The sequence below is a fragment of the Aquarana catesbeiana genome, linkage group LG04 (assembly GCF_042186555.1).
Source record: "Aquarana catesbeiana isolate 2022-GZ linkage group LG04, ASM4218655v1, whole genome shotgun sequence".
Lineage (NCBI taxonomy): Eukaryota > Metazoa > Chordata > Amphibia > Anura > Ranidae > Aquarana > Aquarana catesbeiana.
In genome coordinates, this window is record NC_133327.1 from 608,439,888 (window position 1) to 608,466,458 (window position 26,571).

At 43.4% G+C, this 26,571-nt stretch overlaps 1 protein-coding gene across 6 annotated transcripts in view; it reads right to left on the reverse strand.

Annotated features, from left to right (window-relative positions):
* Positions 1-26,571, reverse strand: part of MACROD2 (mono-ADP ribosylhydrolase 2) — a 3,509,413-nt gene that overhangs the window by 1,871,992 nt on the left and 1,610,850 nt on the right. The window lies entirely within an intron of this gene.

Sequence of the window (26,571 nt, forward strand, 5' to 3'; positions counted from 1 at the left end):
TCATGCTCTCAACTTTGTGGGAACAGTTTGGGGATGGCCCTTTCCTGTTCCAACATGACTGCGCACCAGTGCAGAAAGCAAGGTCCATAAAAACATGGATGAGCGAGTTTGGGGTGGAGGAACTTGACTGGTCTGCACAGTCCTGACCTCAACCTGATAGAGCAACTTTGGGATGACTTAGAGAGGAGACTGCGAGCCAGATCTTCTCATCCAACATCAGTGCCTGACCTCACAAATGCACTTCTGTAAGAATGGTCAAACATTCCCATAGACACACTCCTAAATCTTCTGGACACACCACATTCATTACCGTATAACAGCGGCTGGTTGGCACTGTTGCGCGATACGTTGTAGCTGTACGGCGGATGCTTTAAGCGGTAAAGCGGCATGCGTGCCCGCGACAGCGAAAGTGCGTAGCCGGCGGCCATGATGTCTGCCAGCGATCGCTCCTCAGAGAGGCAGAATGGGGATCTTTCAATGTAAACAGACAGATCCCCGTTCTGTCTGGGAAGTAGAGAGAGATCTGCTGTTCCTAGTGATCAGGAACAGCGATCTCTCTCTACTTGCAGTCAGTACACTCCCCCATGGTTAGAAACACCTCCCTAGTACACACTTACACACTTAACCTCTTGATCGCCTCCTAGTGTTAACCCCTTCCCTGCCTGTGACATTTATACTGTAATCAGTGCATTTTTTTTTTTTAGGACTGATCACTGTATTGGTGTCACTGGTCCCCAAAAAGTGTCACTCAGTGTCAGATTTGTCCTCCGCAATGTCGAAGTCCCACTAAAAATCTCAGATTGCCGCTATTACCAGTAAAAAATGAAAAAAATAAAAGTTCCTAAATTTTTCCCGTAGTTTGTAGACACTATAACTTTTGCGCAAACCAACCCATATACGCTTTTTGGGATTTTTTTTTACCAAAAATATGTAGAATAATACACATTGGACTACATTGATAAAGAAATTTGTTTTTTTTTACATTTTTTTTTTTTGATATCTATTATAGCAGAAAGTAAAAAAATATTATTTTCTTTTCAAAATTGTCGGCCTTTTTTTGTTTATAGTGCAAAAAATAAAAAGCTCTGATTTTTAGCTCTGATCGCTGTATAAATGTCACTGGTCCCAAAAAAGTGTCAAAAGTGTCCGTTCTGTCTGCTGAAATGTCGCAGTCCCACTAAAAATCGCTGATCACTGCCATTACTAGTAAAAAAAAAAAAGTATAATAAAAATGCCATAAATCTATCCCCTATTTTGTAGACGTTATAACTTTTGCGCAAACCAAACAGAATACGCTTATTACCATTTTTTTCACCAAAAATATGTAGCAGAATACATATTGGCCTAAACTGATGAAGACATTTTTTTTTGGGATATTATAGCAAAAAGTAAAACAGTTTTTTTTTCAACATCGTCATTCTTTTTTTGTTTATAGCACAAAAAAAAAACCACAGAGGTGATCAAATACCACCAAAAGAAAGCTCTACTTATGGGGAAAAAAAGGACATCAATTTTTTTTTGCGTACAGCATCGCACGACCGCGCAAATGTCAGTTAAAGCAATGCAGTGCCGTGTCGCAAAAAATGGCCTGGTCAGCAAGAGGGTAAATCTTTCCGGGGCTGAAGTGGTTAAGCTATAAGAAAATGTACTTGCAAAGTGAACAGTCAATTTGCCTAGTAAATCAACTCCATGGACTTTAAGGTAAGCATAACTGAAGTGTACATTAACTCTGAACTGGCCGCATCAAGAGCAAACAAAAGCTTAATTTACCAAGCCCACTCAGCATCTGCTGGGGTTTCCAGAAAGGTCAACCTGTTTGTGTTGAAAAGAAGATCGAATTGAAAAAAATTAAATGGTTAAAAAAAAACTAAATCTGCAACTCATCTTACAATATAGAATGGACACATAGACTACAGATGTGCAGACATATTTTGGCTACAGTTTAAGTAGTATTATTGCACAGTTCACTGTGCTTCTATTAATAAAAGTTATGGTGCTCCAGTTCTACCTAACTTCCAACTAATTAAGGTTGCTTTTGCCGCAGTTGGTTTCCAAAATGTGTTTTCAGCTTCTTGACACAGCCATTAAGCCAGAAGCGCAGTGCCCTACTCTACCCTCAATTACTTTTTACAAAACGCTAGACTTGTATTTTCTTTTGGGATATAGTTTTGTGCATTGTATAAAAAGTCGATCAACGCTTTATAAGAATCTCAAGGTTTTTCAAAGTATATTAGAGTGACAGGAAAGCAACTAACCAGTTTCTGCAGCCTGTGCAGACCAGTTGTCTTTCAGAGAACTAAGGAGGCTAAAAGGTAGAAGCCCTACAGTACGACACAGCTTCAGGGGGAGCAAGCTAGTGTTTACTTCATTATTCAAGCATGGAGGCATGAAATAATAAGACATTCACATTCTGCTACATGTAGAGTGCACATTGTTATTTTTTTTTATGAGACTCAGAACTGTGCAGCCAGAAAAAAAATGTCATGATGCAAACAAAGCTAAAGAGCTCTATGGAGCCTATAATTGAAATCTTTTTTCTAGCCTTGGGGATGAAGACTCTGGGCCACCCAGAGGTAGAAGTCACATGTCTACAATGGCATGAAGTCCTTAAATATGCTTGTGAAAAGTTTTAGACTCATCTCATACTGATCACCATATCCTATAAATCTGGCCCTTGATTAAACACGTTTCCAGACCAGGTCTCTGCTGTTTGAAAGCACCTACATTATTAGTAAAGTTACCAAATGAAGTCCTACTCCTTCTCAGTGATTGGATGGTATTCCCTGGCACTAATATAGATATTATATTCTTTTAAAGATTACAGTCTTCAGATTCTAAACGTTCCCACAACATTGACAGCTGATATGTTCTTGCTATTGGAAACACTTCTCTGTGTCCAACATTATATAATCGCCCTCATAAACCAAGCTAAAGCAAGGCCAAGTTTGCCCTAACACAGAGCCATGACATAGGTGCCAGCATACACACAGGCAGTCAGCAGTGACGCTGAACCTGTTAAAACTGGAGAATTATCGCCCTTTTACACAGGCTTTCCAATCAGGTCTGCCTGTCAGTTTTTCAGGCGGACCTGATCGGACACTCCATTCACCCCTATGGAGCAGTGGATGTCAGTGGTGACATGTCCGCTGACACCTGCTGCTATCCGATCCAATCCTGTCCGCCAAATCCAGGCGGATTGTGATCCTATTTTCCATCCATCTGGCGGGTCGGATTGGATGAAAATGGACAGGCGGTCCATCTTCATCCGATCTCCCCATAAAGGAGAGCGGGGCTCTACCAGGTCCGTCTCAGCACAGTGAGTGGAGACGGACCTGTCATCTGCCTGCTCAGTGGGGATCAGCGGATCGATCCCCTGCTAAGCAAGCGGGGGCCATTAAACGGACCAGCCCGTGTGAAAGGAGCCTATGTGTTACTGAGCAGAGTTTCCTGCCTGTCTGCTCTGTCTGTCACACAGGCAGATGGAGTGACCAGCATTGCTGCGCTCAGTGACAGTGAACCTACACTTCTAACAGGCTCTGCGTCATCCCAGATAGGGATGAGCTTCGAGTTCGAGTCGAACTCATGTTCGACTCGAACATCGGCTGTTCGCAAGTTCGCCGAACAGTGAACAATTTGGGGTGTTCGCGCCAAATTCGAATGCCGTGGAACACCCTTTAAAAGTCTATGGGAGAAATCAAAAGTGCTAATTTTAAAGGCTTATATGCAAGTTATTGTCATAAAAAGTATTTGGGGACCTGGGTCCTGCCCCAGGGAACATGGATCAATGCAAAAACAAGTTTTAAAAACGGCCATTTTTTCAGGAGCAGTGATTTTAATAATGCTTTAAGTCAAACAATAAAAGTGTAATATCCCTTTAAATTTCGTAGCTGGGGGGTGTCTATACCCTGTTTCCCCGAAAATAAGACCTAGTGTGATTGTCGGTGATGGCTGCAATATAAGCCCTACCCCCCAAATTTGGGGGGTAGGGCTTATATTGCAGCCATCACCGACAATCACGCTAGGTCTTATTTTCGGGGGAAACAGGGTAGTATGACTGTAAAGGGGTGCATGTTTCCCATGTTTAGAACAGTCTGACAGCAAAATGACATTTCAAAGGAAAAAAGTCATTTAAAACTACTCGCGGCTATTGCATTGCCAGTCCGACAATACACATAAAAGTTCATTGATAAAAACGGCATGGGAATTCCCCACAGGGGAACCCCGAACCAAAATTTAAAAAAAAAAATGACGTGGGGGCCCCCCTAAATTCCATACCAGGCCCTTCAGGTCTGGTATGGATATTAAGGGGAACCCCGTGCCAAAATAAAAAAAAAACGGCGTGGGGTCACCCCAAAAATCCATACCAGACCCTTATCCGAGCACGCAACCTGGCAGGCCGCAGGAAAAGAGGGGGGACGAGAGAGCACCCCCCTCCTGAAGGGTCTGGTATGGAATTTAGGGGGACCCCCACGTAATTTTTTTTTTTTAATTTTGGCCGGGGTTCCCCTTGGGGGAATTCCCATGCCGTTTTTATCAATGAACTTTTATGTGTATTGTCGGACTGGCAATGCAATAGCTGCAAGTAGTTTTAAATGACTTTTTTCCTTTGAAATGTCATTTTGCTGTCAGACTGTTCTAATCATGGGAAACATGCGCCCCTTACAGGCATACTATAGACACCCCCCAGGTACGAAATTTAAAGGGATATTACACTTTTATTGTTTGACTTTAAGCATTATTAAAATCACTGCTCCTGAAAAAAACAGCCGTTTTTAAAACTTTTTTTTGCATTGATCCATGTCCCCTGGGGCAGGACCCAGGTCCCCAAACACTTTTTATGACAATAACTTGCATAAAAGCCTTTAAAATTAGCACTTTTGATAATTCATGTTCGTGTCCCATAGACTTTAACGGTGTTCGAACAAACTTTTTTCCTGTTCGCATGTTCTGGTGCGAACCAAACAGGGGGGAGTTCGGCTCATCCCTAATCCCAGATAGCAAGGATAACTTCCTACAAATTTGTGGCAGTGTTGAATTTTAAGTCTGTTAACTTGCTGCATATTTTTACTGGCAAGTTGTACACTCGCAGGGCACTTGAAGCACAAGTTTTAGTTGACACTTTTCCAATTTGTAGCAAATTTGATGAAACTCACCATAATGCAGAATCAGTGGAAGCCCCGAGCGTGTCACTTGCCACGTCGCCTGCCACCAGATGCCATCAGGTGCCTCCCCAGCAGAGTCCATCCTTGCATCAGGTGCCTCCCCAGCAGAGTCCGTCCTTGCATCAGGTGCCTCCCCAGCAGAGTCAGTCCTTGCATCAGGTGCCTCCCCAGCAGAGTCCGTCCTTGCATCAGGTGCCCCCAGCAGAGTCCGTCCTTGCAGCAGGTGCCTCCCCAGCAGAGTCTGTCCTTGCATCAGGTGCCTCCCCAACAGAGTCCGTCCTTGCATCAGGTGCCTCCCCAACAGAGTCCATCCTTGCATCAGGTGCTTCCCCAGCAGAGTACGTCCTTGCATCAGGTGCCTCCCTAGCAGAGTCCATCCTTGCATCAGGTGCCTCCCTAGCAGAGTCCGTCCTTGCATCAGGTGCCCCCAGCAGAGTCTGTCCTTGCATCAGATGCCCCCAGCAGCAGTGGTGTAGCGTGGGTTGACAGGGCTCGGTGCAAGGCAAGAAATTTGCACCCCCTAACCTATGGACTTTTAGCACTCCCCGGGTCCCTTCCCTTCCTACAATAGTACTGACCACAGCCTGATTTCTACACTGACCTACATTATTCCTAGACTGACCATTACACTTACATACCTGTCCACTGCACTGACCTACCTTTCCACTACATGGACCATTACACTTACCTTACACTTACCTACCTGTCCACTGCACTGACCTACCCGATTCCTATACTGATCAGTACATTGACCTACCTGTCCACTACACACTGTCCACTACATTGACCACTACACTACACTGATTAGCACTACACAACACTACCACTACCATGTCCAGAAGATGGTACCTGCGGTGCATGAGGATGTGGGGCCAACCTAGGCCAAGATGGGGGTTCGAGGAGTCTTCCAAATGTAGCCTTGTGAAAGGGGGGAGCCAGGGCCATCAGTGTCCCCAGCCAGCAGAGCCCCGGTCCGTTCATCAATGTCCCCGCTCGTCGGACACATGGGGGCGGAGGGTTGGTGGCGGCAGGTGGGGGCTGATCACTTCCTTGTGGTTATTGCCGTTTTTAGCCAAAAACATTCCCGTTTTTCCCGGGACAAAAGCAAAATCCCAGGAAAATAATCGGGACAAGCTTAAATCAGCACGAGGGTCCCAAAATCGGGATTGTCCCGGGAAAATCGAGACTGTTGGCAACTATGTGACCTACCTACCTGACACACACTGACCTACCTGACACACACTGACCTACATGATATGCCTGACACGTACTAACCTACCAGACATACACTGACCTACCTATCTGACATACACTAACCTACCTATCTGACATACACTGACCTACCTATCTGACAGACATACACTGACCTACCTGACACACATTGACCTACCTATCAGACATACACTGACCCACACTGACCTACATGACATGCACTGACCTACCTGACACACACTGACATACACTGACCTACCTATCTGACATACACTGACCCACACTGACCTACCTGACATACACTGACCTACCTATCTGACATACACCGACCCACACTGACCTACCTGCTCTACCTGACATACACTGACCTACCTATATGACATACGCTGACCTACCTGACACATGCTGACCGACCTGGCTGACATACACTGACCTACCTGACACAGATACACTGACCTACCTGACACACACTGACCTACCTATCTGACATACACTGACCTACCTGCCCTTGCCCCGTTAAAGCCCAACTTTATTTATTTAAAATTAGCCAAGGGGCAGTCAAATGCAGCCACTGTGCCCGTCAAATGAAGCCACTGTGCCCGTCAATTGCAGCCACTGTGCCCCGTCACATGAAGCCACTGTGCCCCATCATTTGCAGCCACTGTTCCCCGTCAATTGCAGCCACTGTGCCCCATGATTTGCAGCCACTGTTCCCCGTCAATTGCAGCCACTGTGCCCCGTCATTTGCAGCCACTGTTCCCCGACATTTGCACACACTGATCTACCTTACACACACTGACCTACCTATCTGACATACACTGACCTACCTGCCCTTGCCCCCTTAAAGCCCAACTTTATTTATTTAAAATTAGCCAAGGGGCAGTCAAATGCAGCCACTGTGCCCGTCAAATGAAGTCACTGTGCCCGTCAATTGCAGCCACTGTGCCCCATCATTTGCAGCCACTGTTCCCCGTCATTTGCAGCCACTGTGCCCCGTCATTTGCAGCCGCTGTTCCCCGTCAATTGCAGCCGCTGTTCCCCATCAATTGCAGCCGCTGTGCCCCGTCATTTGCAGCCGCTGTTCCCCGTCATTTGCAGCCGCTGTTCCCCGTCATTTGCAGCCACTGTTCCCCGTCATTTGCAGCCACTGTGCCCCGTCATTTGCAGCCACTGTGCCCCGTCATTTGCATCCACTGTGCCCCGTCATTTGCAGCCACTGTACCCCGTCAATTGCAGCCACTGTGCCCATCAAAAGAGAGAGAGAGAAGAGAGAGAGAAATACAAAAGAGAGAGAGAGAGGAGAGAGAGAAAAAAGAGAGAAAAAAAGAGAGAGAAAAAGAGAGAGAGTGTCCATTGAAACACACAGCATGGCTCGGCTACGCACTCCATTCCTTCCTCACAGGATTTCACTGACAGCAGCAAGAGCCAATGGTTCCCGCTGCTCCAAGAGTATCAAGTGAGAGCAAGAAGTGGAGAGAGAAAAGATGCAGCCAGGCACAGCGCTGGATCAACAGAGGACTTATGTGAGTGTTTGGGGAGGTGAAATGATGAACAATTGGTGAAACTTTATTAACTTAATGCAAAAAATGCATAAAGGTACAAAAAACCTTTTAACTTTGGAACCACTTTAATCAATAGTCAAGTGTAATATGTACCTAGAGGCTCAATAGGCATTCATAAAGTATTGTTAATGAGCAAGCTGTAATATACACGTAATTGACAGATTGAAAAAAAAAATTAAAAATCTGTATTACTGCCTGTGAGCACATTTAATAATTTACAGGTAGAGCTTCTTTCAAGAAGAAGGTAATTATACAAAAGAAGAACAAATCTAGTCAATCAGATTATGATGTACTTTTAAACGCAAAATCAAGAAAAGACAAAAAAAAATAGCAAAAAAGATTCTTTGATAATGTATTCATGTAATCCATACATATGCAAACTTAGATAAAAGACACACAAGTACAAAGATGAAAGAGAAATCCACATGGGATAGTGAAATATATCAAACAAAATCAAATAAAAATAAAAAGAACAAATATTTTAAAGTAGAGCTAGCGTTGAGCAACACTCAGTGTGAGGTCAGTCACTTGTTTGATATGACATGGTACTTATGCCGCGTACACAAGAGCGGAATGTCTGGCAGAAAAGGTCCGATGGAACGATTCCGTCGGACATTCCGATCGTGTGTGGGCTTCATCGGACCTTTTCTGTCGAAAATTCAGACGGACCTAGAAATAGATGTTTCAAATCTTTCCGACGGACTCGAGTCCGATCGAAAAATCCGTTTGTCTGTATGCTAGTCTGACGGACAAAAAAGGACGCAAGGGCAGCTATTGGCTACTGGCTATGAACTTTCTTATTCTAGTCCAGTCGTATGTCATCACGTTTGAAACGATCGGACTTTGGTGTGATCCTGTGTAGGCAAGTCCAGTTCATTGGAACATTCAGGCGGACGAGAAGTCCGCTTGTGTGTACGCGGCATTAGACATTGTTACATGTGAGAGAGTACTCTACTGATTCTAACTGGGAATTATTGTATATGCTATTTGGCCTGGTCACATTCATACACTTATGCACTACATGCTACATTGTGGGTGGAGGAAGGAGAATGTCTGAAATTTCTGGAGACCCCTGCAGTAACGACAGAGAAGTTTGTTGTTCAACAGAGGTTCAACAAGGCACCTTATGGTTCTTTTTATGGAGCCCTCTTTCTATTTTAACCACATGACATCAGCGCTATAGCCGAATGACTGCTACAGTGCGGACCTGAATTTCCGGGAGGCCGTCATATGACAACCTCCCCTGTGCACGCACCCTGCGCCGAAGCGCGCTCTGATCAACAAGTCACTGAAACTCGGGTGATCACCGATCCGAGTAAGGGGTCGGTCCCTGCTCCTTACCATGTGATCAGCTAACAGCTGATCACATGATCAAAACAAAAGCTCTGTGATCGTTTTTCTTTTCTCCTCACGCTGACAGCGCAAGGAGAAAAAAAAGCCGATCACCGCCTTATCAGCAAGGGACATCGGTCCTGAAGAGGAAGAGGCAATTCTGCCTCATATGTGCCACAAGTACCCACTGCCAGTGCCACTTGACAGTGCCCATAGTGCCCACCAGTGCCACCTATCAATGCCCATGAGTGCCACCTATCAATGCCTAAAAGTACCACCTATTAATGCCCACAAGTGCCACCTATCAATGCCCACCGGTGGTGCCAATCAGTGCCACCTAGCAGTGCTGCCTATCAATGTAACCAATCAGTGCCCATCACTGCCACCCATCAGTGCCCATCAGTGCAGCCTCATCATATTTTTTTTTTAAATTTGGTCTTTTTACATTTTTTTAACAAAAAATAAAAACTGCAGAGGTGATCAAATGCCACCAAAAGAAAGCTCTATTTGTGGGGAAAAAATGATAAAAATTTCATTTGGGTACAGTGTTGTATGACCGCGCAATTGTCATTCAAAGTACGACAGCACTGAAAGCTGAAAATTGGTCTCGATAGGAGGGGGGTTTAAGTGCCCAGTAAGCAAGTGGTTAAAATGCAGGTTTACTTGTGAGCAGTGGCAGCTGGTGCTCCATTTTTTTTTTTTTTTGGGAGGGGGGCAAACAAACTCTCCACCCCCCCTGCCCACCAGCCAGCCAGTCCTGCACTTACCCCAGCCCGCTCGCCCGCCAGCCAGCCCTGCACTTCACCTTAACCCCTTGATCGCCCCCCTTATGTTAACCCCTTCCTGCCTGTCATTTTTACATTGCTCAGTGCATTTTTATAGCATTGATCAATGTAATAATGTCACCGGTCCCCAAAAAGTGTCAGTGGGGTCAGATTTGTCCGCCGCAATGTCGCAGTCCCGCTAAAAATCGCAAATCACTGCCATTACCAGTAAAAACAATTAAAAAAAATAAAAAGTCCCTAAATCTATCCCATAGTTTGTAGACGCAATAACTTTTGCGCAAACCAATCAATATAAACCTATTGCGATTGTTTTTACCAACAATATGTAGAAGAATATATATTGGCCTAAATTGATGAATACATTTGTTTTTTTTTTTATATTTTCTTTTTGGATATGTATTATAGCAGAAAGTTAATTTTTTTTTTTTTTTTTTAATTGTTGGTCTTTCTTTGTTTATAGCGCAAAAAATAAAAACCGCAGAGGTGATCAAATACACCAAAAGAAAGCTCTATTTGTGGGCAAAAAAGGAGATCAATTTTGTTTGGGTACAGCATCACATGACCGTGAAATTGTCAGTTAAAGCGATGCAGTGCCAACTCGCAAAAAGTGGCCTGTTATTAAGGGGCCAAATCCTTCCAGGGCTAAAGTGGTTAAAAAGTGTTAGTTGGAGTTCAGCCTCAGTTTGTTAGTGCATCTAACTCTGCCATTCCATTGAACACTACCCTCTCCCCAGATTAACAATGCTGCTGTCCAAAGGTGTCTCCATTACTTCTTCATCCAGAGTGGAGACACCAAAGACACGAAGTGTGCTACTGGACAAACCACCAGGTGAAAATAAATGGATAAAAGCATAAAATAAATCCAATATAGCCACCACATTTAAAAACTAATAAGCTGCATATATTCCGTTTTTGTTTTAGGGTTTCATAGTGCTTTAAACTGTATGCAAAGCCCACAAAACACATATAATATGATCATATAACACACACAATTGTACTGTAAGATCATAGCACACTGCTGCAGGAGGCTGCACTAAATTCACTATGAAGGAAAGGTGAAGGCAAATGTATTAAGGTAATTGAAAAAAATAACACCCCAGTTTACAGTAAAACATAGCTGGACCGAAGATGATTATATATGATTATATTTGTATCCATAGCGGTATCATTTGCATTTTTCTTGGCAGGTAGTATTTTCTCCACTCAGGTTTTCTTCTTACAAGGGAAGATTTATCTTTTAAGCCAAGATAATTAGCTTTGACCGAACTAACAGCTTAAATACACATGTCAAAATATCCCGCCTGTCCCAAACATAGCTCTATTAGCACAGGTGGAATTCCAGCCTTCATTACCAAATTCCTGAAAAATGAATGGATTACTCAAGTAGCACGTTTGAGAATATGGGAGATTAAGTGCAGGAAATGAACAGCTTAATTGTCTGTCTCGCCAATGTGACAATTCCAGCTTTTATGCATTATTTTTTACACTTCGACAGTCGATAGTTTCCAATTCAGATGGGCTCTTCCTTAATGCTGAAGTCCATGAAAGAAATCAGGAAAATATAGAGGTTGATTTACTAAAGGCAAACAGGCTATTCAAGTTCAAGGGGATTTTTACTTTGTAAGGACATTTTCCAAAGATTGCCCAATTATATGCATGGAAAATAATGTTAAATATATATATATATATATATATATATATATATATATATATATATATATATATATATTTTTTATGGCACATGATTGGATGATGAAAGTCTGCACAGCTTTACCTCATTCACTAACCTAAGAGAAACTTCCCTTGCAAAGTGAAAACTCCCTTGGAAAGTGAACAGCCTATTTGACTTTAACAAGAAAAGGTTTGGGACATTAAATGAAACATGCATTATGGAAATGAGTAACGAACTATAATTTTGTATACAAGTTTATTGCATATAACCATAAATAGGTCGAAACTGGTACACACATACACATATGTATGATGTCAATTCCATATATGTGCACATAATGAAAATACACATCAATGCAAGGGCATAGTACTTCATGGTAGCTCACAGAAACATTCCTAAAATCATGAATTGTTGATAACATAATAAAAAAGAAGTATCTGGTGGGCATTGGTCAAACATATAACGATACATATCTAAATATTGCTCTGAATAGAGAACGCAAAGCCTATTTGACTTTAGTCAATCAACCCAGTAGAATTATTTTAAAAGAGGGAAAACAGGGTTGGATCAGAAAGTATCGAAGTTGGAGAGTTAGAAAATTTGTGGTCAATGGTTTTGAATTATATTTGGGACATCCATACATTTTAAGTCTGATTCTTACCAACATTTTTTTAAACTTGCAAAAGTATCTTCAGCATCTAACACTTCCAGGGCCGATCCCAGACGGGGTGCCAGAGAGGTGGGGCGCTGAAGCGCCAGAGTGCTCCCTTCCCTCCTCCTCCTGTTCGTGTCTGGCGGCGGCTCTCCACCAGTGTTCTAAGGAGAAAGGCGCCACTGTGTTTCCTGCTCAAGCCCCTCCCTCCTCCTGTCAGAGAAGGAGAGCAGCCAGCCGGAGATGAGATCGGAGGCAGAGTGGCTGGTCTCTGTGTGGAGAGAGACCAGCCGCGCAGTGACGTCGCATGGGGGGGCGGGGCGGTCTGTGCGTGACACGTTCTCCTCCTCCCTGTGTCTCTCACTTCTGCCTGCTGTGAACTGCTCTGCTGTTTTTATGTACCCTAATGGGGGGGGGGGGGTGATGGTCTGTACTAATGGAGGGGGTCTATCCTGGGGGTCTGTACAAATGGAGGTGGGGTCTGTCCTGGGGTCTGTATTAATGGAGGGGGGTCTGTCCTGGGGGGTCTGTACTAATGGAGGGGGTCTGTCTTGGGGGGTCTGTACCAATGGACGGGGGGTCTATCCTGGGGGTCTGTCTTGGGGGGTCTGAACTAATGGAGGGGGGGTCTGTACTTATGGAGGGTGGTCTGTCTTGGTGGTCTGTACTAATGGAGCGGGATTTGTCTTGGGGGTCTGTATTAATGGAGGGGGGTCTGTCCTGGGGGGTCAGTACTAATGGAGGGGGGTCTGTCCTGGGGGGTCTATACTAATGGAGGGGCGCCTGTCCTGGGGGGTCTGTACTAATGGAGGGGGGTCTGTACTAATGGAGGGGGGTCTGTCCTGGGGGTCTGTACTAATGTACTAATGGAGGGGGGTCTGTACTAATGGGGGGGTCTGTACAAATGGAGGTGGGGTCTGTCCTGGGGGATCTGTACTAATGGGGGGTGGTCTGTTCTGGGGGTCTGTACTAATGGAGGGGGGTCTGTACTAATGGGGGGGTCTGTACTAATGGAGGGGGTCTGTCCTGAGGGGTCTGTACTAATGGAGGGGGGTCTGTCCTGGGGGGGTCTGTACTAATGGAGGGGGGTCTGTACTAATGGGGGTCTGTACTAATGGAGGGGGGTCTGTACTAATGGGGGGGTCTGTCCTTGGGGTCTGTACTAATGGGGGGTCTGTACTAATGGAGGGGTGGTTTGTCCTGTGGGGGTCTGTACTAATGGAGGGAGAGATCTGTCCTGGGGGTCTGTACTAATGGAGGGGGAGATCTATCCTGGGGGTCTGTACAAATGGAGGCGGGGTCTGTCCTGGGGGTCTGTATTAATGGAGGGGGGTCTGTCCTGGGGGGGTCTGTACTAATGGAGGGGGTCTGTCTTGGGGGGTCTGTATTAATGGAGGGGGGGTCTGTCCTGGGGGGGTCTGTACTAATGGAGGGGGTCTGTCTTGGGGGGTCTGTACCAATGGACGGGGGGTCTATCCTGGGGGTCTGTCTTGGGGGGTCTGAACTAATGGAGGGGGGGTCTGTACTTATGGAGGGTGGTCTGTCTTGGCGGTCTGTACTAATGGAGCGGGATTTGTCTTGGGGGTCTGTATTAATGGAGGGGGGTCTGTCCTGGGGGGTCTGAACTAATGGAGGGGGGGTCTGTACTTATGGAGGGTGGTCTGTCTTGGCGGTCTGTACTAATGGAGCGGGATTTGTCTTGGGGGTCTGTATTAATGGAGGGGGGTCTGTCCTGGGGGGTCTGTACTAATGGAGGGGGGTCTGTCCTGGGGGTCTGTACTAATGGAGGGGGGTCTGTCCTGGGGGGTCTATACTAATGGAGGGGCGCCTGTCCTGGGGGGTCTGTACTAATGGAGGGGGGTCTGTACTAATGGAGGGGGGTCTGTCCTGGGGGGTTTGTACTAATGTACTAATGGAGGGGGGTCTGTACTAATGGGGGGGTCTGTACAAATGGAGGTGGGGTCTGTCCTGGGGGATCTGTACTAATGGAGGGTGGTCTGTCCTGGGGGTCTGTACTAATGGAGGGGGGTCTGTACTAATGGGGGGGTCTGTACTAATGGAGGGGGTCTGTCCTGAGGGGTCTGTACTAATGGAGGGGGGTCTGTCCTGGGGGGTCTGTACTAATGGAGGGGGGTCTGTACTAATGGGGGTCTGTACTAATGGAGGGGGGTCTGTACTAATGGGGGGTCTGTACTAATGGAGGGGTGGTTTGTCCTGTGGGGGTCTGTACTAATGGAGGGAGAGATCTGTCCTGGGGGTCTGTACTAATGGAGGGGGAGATCTGTCCTGGGGGGTCTGTACTAATGGAGGGGGGGTTTCCTGGGGGGTCTGTACTAATGGAGGGGGGTTTTCCTGGGGGGGTCTGTACTAATGGAAAGGGGTCTGTACTGATGAAGGTCTGTACAGAGGGAGGGGTTTATACTTGGAGGGGGTCTGTCTTGGGGGGTCTGTACCAATGGACGGGGGGTCTATCCTGGGGGTCTGTCTTGGGGGTCTAAACTAATGGAGGGGGGTCTGTACTTATGGAGGGTGGTCTGTCTTGGCGGTCTGTACTAATGGAGCGGGATTTGTCTTGGGGGTCTGTATTAATGGAGGGGGGGTCTGTCCTGGGGGGTCTGTACTAATGGAGGGGGGTCTGTCCTGGGGGTCTGTACTAATGGAGGGGGGTCTGTCCTGGGGGGTCTATACTAATGGAGGGGCGCCTGTCCTGGGGGTCTGTACCAATGGAGGGGGGGTCTGTACTTGGGGGTCTGTACTAATGGAGAGGGGTCTGTCCTGGGGGGTCTGTACTAATGTACTAATGGAGGGGGGTCTGTACTAATGGGGGGGTCTGTACAAATGGAGGTGGGGTCTGTCCTGGGGGATCTGTACTAATGGAGGGTGGTCTGTCCTGGGGGTCTGTACTAATGGAGGGGGGTCTGTACTAATGGAGGGGGTCTGTCCTGAGGGGTCTGTACTAATGGAGGGTCTGTACTAATGGAGGGGGGTCTGTACTAATGGGGGTCTGTACTAATGGAGGGGGGTCTGTACTAATGGGGGGGTCTGTCCTTGGGGTCTGTACTAATGGGGGGTCTGTACTAATGGAGGGGTGGTTTGTCCTGTGGGGGTCTGTACTAATGGAGGGAGAGATCTGTCCTGGGGGTCTGTACTAATGGAGGGGGAGATCTGTCCTGGGGGGTCTGTACTAATGGAGGGGGGGTTCCTGGGGGGTCTGTACTAATGGAGGGGGGTTTTCCTGGGGGGGTCTGTACTAATGGAAAGGGGTCTGTACTGATGAAGGTCTGTACAGAGGGAGGGGTTTATACTTAGTGCGAGTTCTGCACTGACTGAGGGGGGTCTATACTTAGTGGAGGGGGGGTCTGTACTGAGGGGCGACTATAGTTGGTGGAAGGGGGGTGACCCCAACCCTAGTGATGCCAATGCAGCTGCGGGCTCTTCTTTCCCCCCTCCCTCTCCCTCTCACGTGCACTGCTGTACTAGTGAGCAGCGCTTGCCAGCACAGCTGCCCACTATGTATCTTCTCCCGCCTTCATATCAGCCAGGGAAGAAATAGAATAGAAAAAGGAGCAGAGAAGAGGATTGTGGGACATATAGTCCCGAGGACTGGCAGCCCCACTGTAACATGGAAACTGCAGCCCACACAGCATGCTCAGCTGAATGGGAGATAGAGAGAGAGACAGGAGCCTGGGAAAGCTTTCAGGGAAGTATACCCACGACTCCAGAGGGAGAGGACAGTCCTGAGAGAACACCATCAGAGAGAGAACCCCGCTGCCCTGCGCTACCAGAGGGAAAGCCACATAGCCTAGTGCCATCCCTGGTGTAGAAAGGAATGGAGTCATTGCAGGAATACAGATCTGGGTGCTACCCAGCGTCAGAGTCACCATGGGCAATTCAGCGTGAGCTGACTCCTGATCAGAGGAGCCGTTGCTGTATCGCTGGGTCAGGTGAGAGGGCCGATCGGCCATTATCTACTAACGTCCATAGAAACGGCAGACTCTGACCATCTCCTGTACTATGTCTGCAGTCTCTTACCATCTACTGTAATATGTCTGCGGTCTCTAACCATCTCCTGTACTATGTCTGCAGTCTCTGATCATCTTCTGTAGCATGTCTGCAGTCTCTGACCGTCTCCTGTAGTATGTCTGCAGTCTCTGACCGTCCCCTGTACTATGTCTGTAGTCTCTGTACTTCGTCTGCAGTCTCTGACCGTCTCCTGTAGTATGTCTGCAGTCTCTGACCCTCTCCTCTACTATGTCTGCAATCTCTGACCATCTCCTGTAATATGTCTGCAGTCTCTGAGCATTTCCTGTACTATGTCTGCAGTCTCTGGTCATCTCCTGTACTATGTCTGCAGTCTCTGATCATCTCCTGTATTATGTCTGCAGTCTCTGACCATCATTTGTTCTATGATTGCAGTCTCTGACTGTCTCTTGTATCATAACTATAGTCTCTCACCATCTCCTGTACTATGTCTGCAGTCTCTGACTGTCTCTTGTATCATAACTACAGTCTCTGACCATCTCCTGTTCTATGATTGCAGTCTCTGACTGTCTCTTGTATCATAACTACAGTCTCTGACCATCTCCGGTATTATGTCTGCAGTCTCTGACTATCTCCTGTACTATGTCTGCAGTCTCTGACTATCTCCTGTACTATGTCTGCAGTCTCTGACCATCTCCTGTACTATATCTGCAGACTCTGACCATCTCCTGTACTATGTCTTCAATCTCTGACCATCTCCTGTACTATGTCTGCAGTCTCTGACCATCTCCTGTACTATATCTGCAGACTCTGACCATCTCCTGTACTATGTCTTCAGTCTCTGACCATCTCCTGTACAATGTCTGCAGTCTCTGACTATCTCCTGTACTATGTCTGCAGTCTCTGACCATCTCCTGTACTATGTCTGCAGTCTCTGACCATCTCCTGTACTATGTCTGCAGTCTCTGACCATCTCCTGTACTATATCTGCAGACTCTGACCATCTCCTGTACTATGTCTTCAGTCTCTGACCATCTCCTGTACTATGTCTGCAGTCTCTGACCATCTCCTGTACTATGTCTGCAGTCTCTGACCATCTCCTGTACTATGTCTGCAGACTCTGACCATCTCCTGCACTATGTCTTCAGTCTCTGACCATCTCCTGTACTATGTCTGCAGTCTCTGACCATCTCCTGTATTATATCTGCAGTCTCTGACCATCTCCTGTACTATGATTGCAGTCTCTGACCTCCTCTTGTATCATAACTACAGTCTCTGACCATCTCTTGTATCATATCTGCAGTCTCTGACCATCTCCTGTACTATGTCTGCAGTCTCTGACCATCTCCTGTAATATGTCTCGGGGCTATTTCTAACAGACTCTCTAACAGAAGCCATCTTTGTGTGCATCAGAGAGACCCCCTCCAGGTCTCATTAGTGTACGCTCTGCCTGTATTTTATTGTGAAAAGATCATGGGAGGATCCCAGGGTAACAAAGACTTCTTAGGGGAGCATCTCTGTGTTTGAGTTGTTGCCATAGCAACATTTGTAAAGGAGAGGAGTTGGTAAGATGACCACGCCCATGTGGGGGCACCAGAAATATTTCTGCACCCAGGCGCCGGTGACCCTAGGATCGGCCCTGAACACTTCTGAGCATGTCCGATACCTGGTCCTCCCTGCACTTTGTGGTTCCATCCTCCAGACTCTATGGGGTTGATTCACTAAAGGCAAATAGACTGTGCACTTTGCAAAGTGCAGGTACACACTGCAAGAGCAGTTGCTCCAGAGCTTAGTAAATGAGCAGGAGTTCTGCTGACTTCCATCATCCAATCATGTGCAAGCAAAAATGTTTTTTTAATTTTCCTTGCACATGACTATGATCAGCGATTTTTAGCAGTACTGCGACATTGCGGCGGACAGATGGGACACTTTTGACACATTTTTGGGACCACTGACATCTATACAGCGATCAGTCCTATAAAAATGGATTACTGTTAGGAATGGCGAACGGTTTGGCCCGAGCATAAGTTCAGGCCGAACTTTGGTTGTTCGGATGTTCTGCGAAAACCGAACAATATGCGTTGTTTGGGGAAAGTTCGGAACGCTGTTAAAGTCTATGGGACATTAACATGGAAAATCAAAAGTGTTCATTTTAAAGGCTTATATGCAAGTTATTGTCATAAAAAGTGTTTGGGGACACAGGTCCTGCCCCAGGGGACATGGATCAATGACATTTTTTTTTAAAAACGTCAGTTTTTTTCGGGAGCAGTGATTTTAATAATGCTTAAAGTGAAGCAATAAAAGTGAAATATTTCTTTAAATTCTGTACCTGGGGGGTGTCTATAGAATGCCTGTAAAGTGGCGCATTTTTCCCATGTTTAGAACAGTCCCTGCAGAAAATGACATCTCTAAAGGAAAAAAAGGCATTTAAAAGTACTAGTGGCTATAATGAATCGTCGGTCCCACCAATACAGATAAAAGGCATTGAAAAAAACGGCATGTGTTCCCTCACAGTCCATTACCAGGCCCTTCAGGTCTGCTATGGATTTTAAGGGGAGCCCTGCGCCAATTTTTTTTTTTAATGGCATAGGGGTCCCTCTCAAATTCCATACCAGACCCTACAGGTCTGGTATGGATTTTAAGGGGAACCCTGCGCCAAAATTTTTAAAAAATGACGTGGGGGTCCCCCCAAAAATCCATACCAGACCCTTACCTGAGCACTCTACCTGGCAGGCCACAGGAAAAGAGGGGGGACGAGAGAGCACCCCCCCTCCTGAACCGTACCAGGCCACATGCCCTCAACATGGGGAGGGTGTTTTGGAGTAGCCCCCCAAAGCACTGTGTCCCCATGTTGATGGGAACAAGGGCCTCATCCCCACAACCCTAGCCCAGTGGTTGTGGGGGTCTGCGGGCGGGGGCTTATCAGAATCTGGAAGCCCCCGTTAACTAGGGGACCCCCAGATCCCGCCCCCCCCCGTTTGAAATGTTAACGGGTACCCGTACCATTTCACAAAAAAAGTGTCAAAATTTTTAAAAACCACAAGACACACTTTGGGGCAAGTCCTTTATTAAAAAATAAAAAAATAAAAATTTCCCATGAAGTCCATTCATCTTCTTCTCTCGCTCCGCCGACGAACCGAAAAAAAAAAACCCTGCAAGCCGCCACCGATCTGCCTCCATGGGAGGCACCCACCGTATGAAGTATCCTCGCAGGTGACAGTTCTTTTATCAAATGTAAAGAAAAAAACTGCGCTAAACTATGGATAAAATGTGAATGTACATAAGTAAATCATGCATATCATGAGATCATAAAATGTAAATGTAAAAGATTCCTCTTATGAAAACACAACACCAAAGAAAACCAAAAAATGTGCAATAATCAAATAGATCATAAAGGATCAGTGATAACTATAACAAATAAAATGATGAGTCAGTATATGCATATGATCTTGGCTGCAGAGAAACAGAGACCTCAGGTGAAATGAGTTAAAGTCCCAAAGGAAGCCCCTCAATATTGTACAAAGAGGACTTGATTGTGAAGATTACAAAGACACACCGCTCACAGTGATCCTTCACCACATAGATTTTGCGCTTACCAAAAAGCAAGCAATAAAGGCTTGTGTGCAGTCCAAGCAAGGAATGTCCAGCTGGTGATATGACTTGTCTGTGTGCAGCGTAGCTACGGAAGTGCAACAAGGAACCCAAACACTCGAGCTCAAAGGCCAGGCTTTTTGGTAAGCGCAAAATCTATGTGTATGTGTATTTTTTCATTATTTAAATTAGTTTAGTTAAATTAGTTGCATTCGTTACATTCGTTTTCGGGATTCGTTTAGTTTCGTATTCGAATTCGAAAAAATTCAACCGCATTCAAAAAAAAACTATCAAATTCGAAAAAATTCTACCGCATTCGAAAAAAACGATCAAATTCAAAAAAATTCGACCGCATTCGAAAAAAACCTATCAAATTCGAAAAAATTCTACCGCATTCGAAAAAAACGATCAAATTCGAAAAAATTCTACTGCATTAGAAAAAAAACTATCAAATTCGAAAAAATTCTACCGCATTCGAAAAAAACTATCAAATTCAAAAAAATTCTACCGCATTCGGAAAAAAATATCAAATTCGAAAAAATTCTACCGCTTTCAAAAAAAACTATCAAATTCGAAAAAATTCTACCACATTAGGAAAAAAATGATCAAATTCGAAAAAATTCTACCACATTCGAAAAAAATTTGACCGAATTTGAAAAAGTAAACTATATATAACCATTTTGCAAAATTCGAATTTCATATAGAATGAAATCCAATTCCAATAGAAAAGATTCGAATAGAATAGAAAATAAGAATAGCATGCAAAAACAATAGAACAGAATAGAAAAAACTATAATATATTCTAGTCTAATCTTTTCTATTCAAATTCGAATTCATTCTGTACCAAATTCCAATTCCAGAAGATGTTTTATATATATATATATATATATATATATATAAAACATCTTCCGGAATTGGAATTTGGTATATATATATATATATATATATATATATATATATATATATATATATTTTTTTTTTTTTTTTTTTTTTTTTTTTTTTTCCTATTCTGTTCTATTGTTTTTTCTATTCTAGTCTTTTCTATTAGAATTCAATTTCATTCTATTTCTATATAACCATTTTCCGAAATTTGAATTTCGTATAGAATTAATTTGCATTCAAATAGAAAAGATTAGAATAAAATAGAAAATAATAGAAAAGAATAGCATAGAAAAACCATAGACCAGCATATAAAAAAATTATATATATATATATATATATATATATATATATATATATATATAAAACCATCTTCCGAAATTCCAATTTCGTATAAAATGAATTTGAATAGAAAAGATTAGAATAGAGTAGAAAAGAATAGACTAGAAAAACAATGGAACAGAATAAAACATAATATATATTCTAATCTTTTCTATTCAAATTCGAATTCATTCTCGAATTTAGTCTAGAATGAATTCAAATTCGAATAGAACAGAATATATATATATATATATATATATATATATATATATATATATATATATATATATATATATATTCTGTTCCATTGTTTTTCTATGCTATTCTTTGCTATTTTTTTCTATATATATATATGTAGAGGAGAACCACACACAGCTTTCAATTTAGTGTCAGCACACAGGTCCTCCCACCGACCTTGTATATAAAAAAATAAAGTTCAGATGTGTTCTGACTGATCTAAGGAAGGGTGCGAACAAATCAGCCTGAAACGTAATCTTTGTCTGAACAGATGATTGTAATGATTTTGTTTGGAATGACTCTACCTCCTTTGTAATCTTTTTCTAAAGATTTGATGGAATAAAGCAACACATTTTTAAGTGCAGCAACCTTTGGAACTATATATATATATATATATATATATATATATATATAATTCTATTGTTTTTCTGGTCTATTCTTTTCTTCTATTCTAATTCGATTTTCAAAATTAGAATTTCTGAAAATGGTTATATATATATATATATATATATATATATATATATATATATAAAACCATTTTCCAAAATTCAAATTTCGTATAGAATGATTTTGAATTTGAATAGAAAAGATTAGAATAGAATAGAAAATAATAAAAAAGAATAGAATAGAAAAACAAAAGAACAGAATAGAATAAAATACAATATATGTTTTTCTAGTTTATTCTTTTCTATTATTTTCTTTTCTATTCTAATCTTTTCTATTCAAATTCGATTCATTTCTATATGGTATTCGAATTTCTAGTCTATTCTTTTCTATTCAAATCTTTTCTATTCTAATTCAAATTCATTCTATACGAAATTCGATCTTCAGAAGCCATGTTCTGAAATTCGAATTTCGTATAGAATGAATTCAAATTTGAATAGAAAAGACTATTATAGAATAGAAAATAATAGAAATGAAAAGACTATTATAGAATAGAAAATAATAGAAAAGAAAAGCATAAAAAAACAATAAAACAGAAAAAAAAAAAATTATATATATGTATTTTATTGCTTTATGATTTTATATTCTATTTTATTGTGTTTTTAGAAAATCGATTTCTATTGTTTTCAAATTCGATTCAAATTTGTTTTCGAATTCGATTATGTTTTCGAATTCGATTCGAATTTGTTTGCTTTTTTTCGGATTCGTTTAAATTCATCACTTTTGTAATTCAGAAATTCAGATGCATCCGAATTTCCGAATAATGAAAAATTCGTCCGACTTTCGATTCGGAAGGTAACGAAATGCACATGTCTACCTCAAACACTTTTTATGACAATACCATGCATATAAGCCTTTAAAGTTAGCACTTTTGATTTCTCCCATAGACAATTCATTATAGCCGCGAATAGTTTTAAATGACTTTTTTTCTTTAGAAATGTCATTTTGTGCAGGGACTGTTCTAAACACGGGAAAAATGTGCCACTTTACAGGCATACTATAGACATGCCCCAGGTATGAAATTTAAAGGAATATTTCACTTTTATTGTTTCACTTTAACCGCTTCAGCCCCGGAAGATTTTACCCCCGCCCTGACCAGAGCACTTTTTGCGATTCGGCACTGCGTTGCTTTAACTGACAATTGCGCGATCTTGCGACGTGGCTCTCAAACAAAATTGACGTCCTTTTTTCCCCACAAATAGAGCTTTCTTTTGGTGGTATTTGATCATCTCTGCAATTTTTATTTTTTGCGCTATAAACAAAATAAGAGTGACAATTTTGAAAAAAACGCATTTTTTACATTTTGCTATAATATATATCCCCCAAAAATATATAAAAAAACATTTTTATTCCTCAGTTTAGGCCGATACGTATTCTTCTACATATTTTTGGTAAAAAAAAAAAAAATCGCAATAAGCTCTTATTGGTTGGTCTGCGCAAAAGTTATAGCGTTTACAAAATAGGGGATAGTTTTATGGCATTTTTTTTTATAATTTTTTTTTTTTACTAGTAATGGCAGCGATCAACGATTTTAATTGCGACTGCGACATTATGGCGGACATTTTTGGGACCATTGTCATTTATACAGCAATCAGTGCTATAAAAATGCATTGATTCCTGTATAAATGACACTGACAGTGAAGGGGTTAACCACTAGGGGATGTGGAGGGGTTAAGTCAGTACTAGGGAGTGATTACTAACTGTAGGGGGGATGGGCTAGCTGTGACACTACACTGGTCTCCGCTCCCGATGACAGGGAGCAGAAATCAGTGAGACTGTCACTAAGCATAACGTGGAGATGCTGTTTACATCAGCATCTCCCCATTCACCGCTTGCTGACCAGCCGTCGTCATTATACTGCGGCAGGTTGGCACGATCCCGCGAACCGTCGTAGCTGTACGTTGGCCCCTTAAATGCCTATAGCAGGCGTGCTGTACAACGGGGGAACGATGTGCGTGGCCGGTGGTCGCGGGCACGAGAGCCAGAACCGGGACTTGTGTGTGTAAACACATAAATCCCTGTTCTGTGAGGAGAGACAGATCGTCTGTTCCTACTAGCTAGGAACAGCAATATGTCTCCTCCTCTAGTCACTTCCATCCCCTCACAGTTAGAAACACAAATGAGGGAACATATTTAACCCCTTGATCGCCCCTAGTGTTAACCCCTTCCCTGCCAGGGCCATTTATACAAGAAATTAGGGATGGGCCGAACACCCCCGGTTCGGTTCGCCCCCAGAACATACCAAACAGGGAAAAAATTCGGCAGAACACATGAACACCGTTAAAGTCTATGGGACACGAACATGAATAATCAAAAGTGCTAATTTTAAAGGCTTATATACAGGACCAGGTTCCTGCCCCAGGGGACATGTATCAATGCAAAAAAGTTTTAAAACCGGACATTTTTTCGGGAGCAGTGATTTTAATAATGCTTAATGCATTCTATGCATTAAGATAAAAAAAAACTTCTGTGTGCAGCAGCCCCCCAAAACTTACCTGAGCCCAATCTCTGTCCAGTGATGTCTACGAGTGTCTCGGCCATCCAAGACTCTCCCTCCTAATTAGCTGAGACAGAGCAGTGGCGCCATTGGCTCCCGCTGCTGTCAAAGTCAGCCAGCCAAAAAGGAGAGAGAGGGGGAGGAGCCAAGCCGTGGCTCCGTGTCTGAATGGACACAGGGAACTGTGACTTGGCTCGGGTGCCCCCATAGAAAGCTACTTGCTGTGGGGGCACGCGACATGAGGGAGGGGCCAGAAGCACAGAAGATGGACCCGAGAAGTGGAGGATCTGGGCTGCCCTTTGTAAATCCACTACACAGAGCAGGTAAGTATGACATGTTTGTTAATTTTATAGCAAAATAAAACAAAAAAACGAGACTTTAAATCACTTTGAATCAATATATTGCTGCATATGTTCCTGTAATTTCTAAAAGTCAATCCCTTTCTTATATTTTCTGCTTTCTTCATAGCTGGTGATCATACTAGCAATGTGTATACATAGGCACTTGTTTTCCTGGAAGTGCCAACACTTACTCATTTCTACTGCAACATTATCAACCTTGCCTACATGCTCCTGAGTTGGACTACAAAGAGTCATACCATCTCAGAGCATTGGCACATTCTGCCATATACACCACAGTATAACTGTGATGTGCAGCCGGCTATGGGGCTAATCAACAGGAAATTCATACAAAGAGTCTACAGGATGTGAACAACGCAAGGAGAGAAAACATGAACAAAGTGTACTTTTTTAACAGAAAATATGCAATCGTGTTTTATTTACAAGGTTTTGCAAAACTATGTTTCTGACGGTTTGGTTCTACCTTAGGTATTCCGAAACACTCGTTGCTAGAATGTGTTGGCTGCCTTCCTTTCCATCGGAAACACTATCAGTATGATAAAAAAAAAAAAAACCCATATATGTTTGTCCTTTCATTGTAAGGTCTGAAGGAGAATACTGTAAGATAATGTTGGAGAGAAATATTTCTACCATTAACCCCTTGACCCTTTCAGTTAATGGCTTCTTGTTCTAAATGGATCAACAAACAGGACTCTATCTAAGTTCCTAAACCAGACGTAACCCTAGGAGTAAGGTCTCTGCAATTACATGAAAAAGTTTCCTAGTACCAGAGCTGTGATATCTAATACATTTAATCTAACAGCCAGTCAGTCTGCGCACTACCTCTGATGGATTTTGCTCAAATTCCTCAAGTCTCTAGCAGCCCTGGAATTGCAAGTATTGCACAATTCTCCTGGGTGCTCCAAATAAGGAAAAAGACATTATATGAGTAGCTGGAGAGTGTTTCACATTTCATGTTCAGCAATGTAATTTAGCATTAAAATTATTTCTGTGATGAATCTGCAATGTTTGTTCCCACGCAGGGCTGCACAATGGGGCCTGCAACCCAAAGGACCATATTTCAGTCTCAGATGTAACACAGGTACAAAAACAGGATCCAACAACAATACTAATGTAGGAGGTTTATCAACAGTTTAAGTTTGTGTTTATTAGGTATTTGTACCTGGAGTTGCCTTCCACCCGCCGTAATACTGCGGCAAGGTGGATCGGCTGCGCAAATCGCCGTAGCTGTACATTCGGCTCGTGCACTCGCCTTTGTGGGCACGCGCGCTCGCATTGGCCAGCGGGGGAGCCAATCAGTGGGTCCAGTGGATTCGATGTCCGCGGGCCACCCACGATCGTCCCCTGCAGTGACAGAATGGGGATCTGCCTGTGTAAACAGGCAGATTTCCGTTCTGACAGGAGGATCACACAGATCCCGTCTTTCTGCAGTAAGACGGATCTGTGTGTTGTCCCAGTGAGCCCTTCCCCCATACAGTTAGAACACACAGTGAGGGAACATACAGTAGTTAATGCTTTGATCACCCCTGATGTTAACCCCTTCCCTGCCAGTGACATTAGTACAATAACAGTGAATATTTTTAGCACTGGTTACTGTAGTAATGTCACTGGTTCCCAAAAAAGTGTAAAAAATGTCCGTTAGGAGTCCGATCTGTCCACCGCAATGTCGCAGTCCTGCTAAAAATCACTGATCACCGCCATTACTAGTAAAAAAAAAAAAAAAATAATAAAAATGCCATAAGCCTATCCCCTATTTTGTAGATGCTATGACTTTTGCGCAAATCAATCAATATACGCTTATTAGGATTTTTTTTTGCCAAAAATATGTAGAATACATATTGGCCAAAACTGATGAATAAATCGGTTTTTTTTTTTTTTTTTTTTT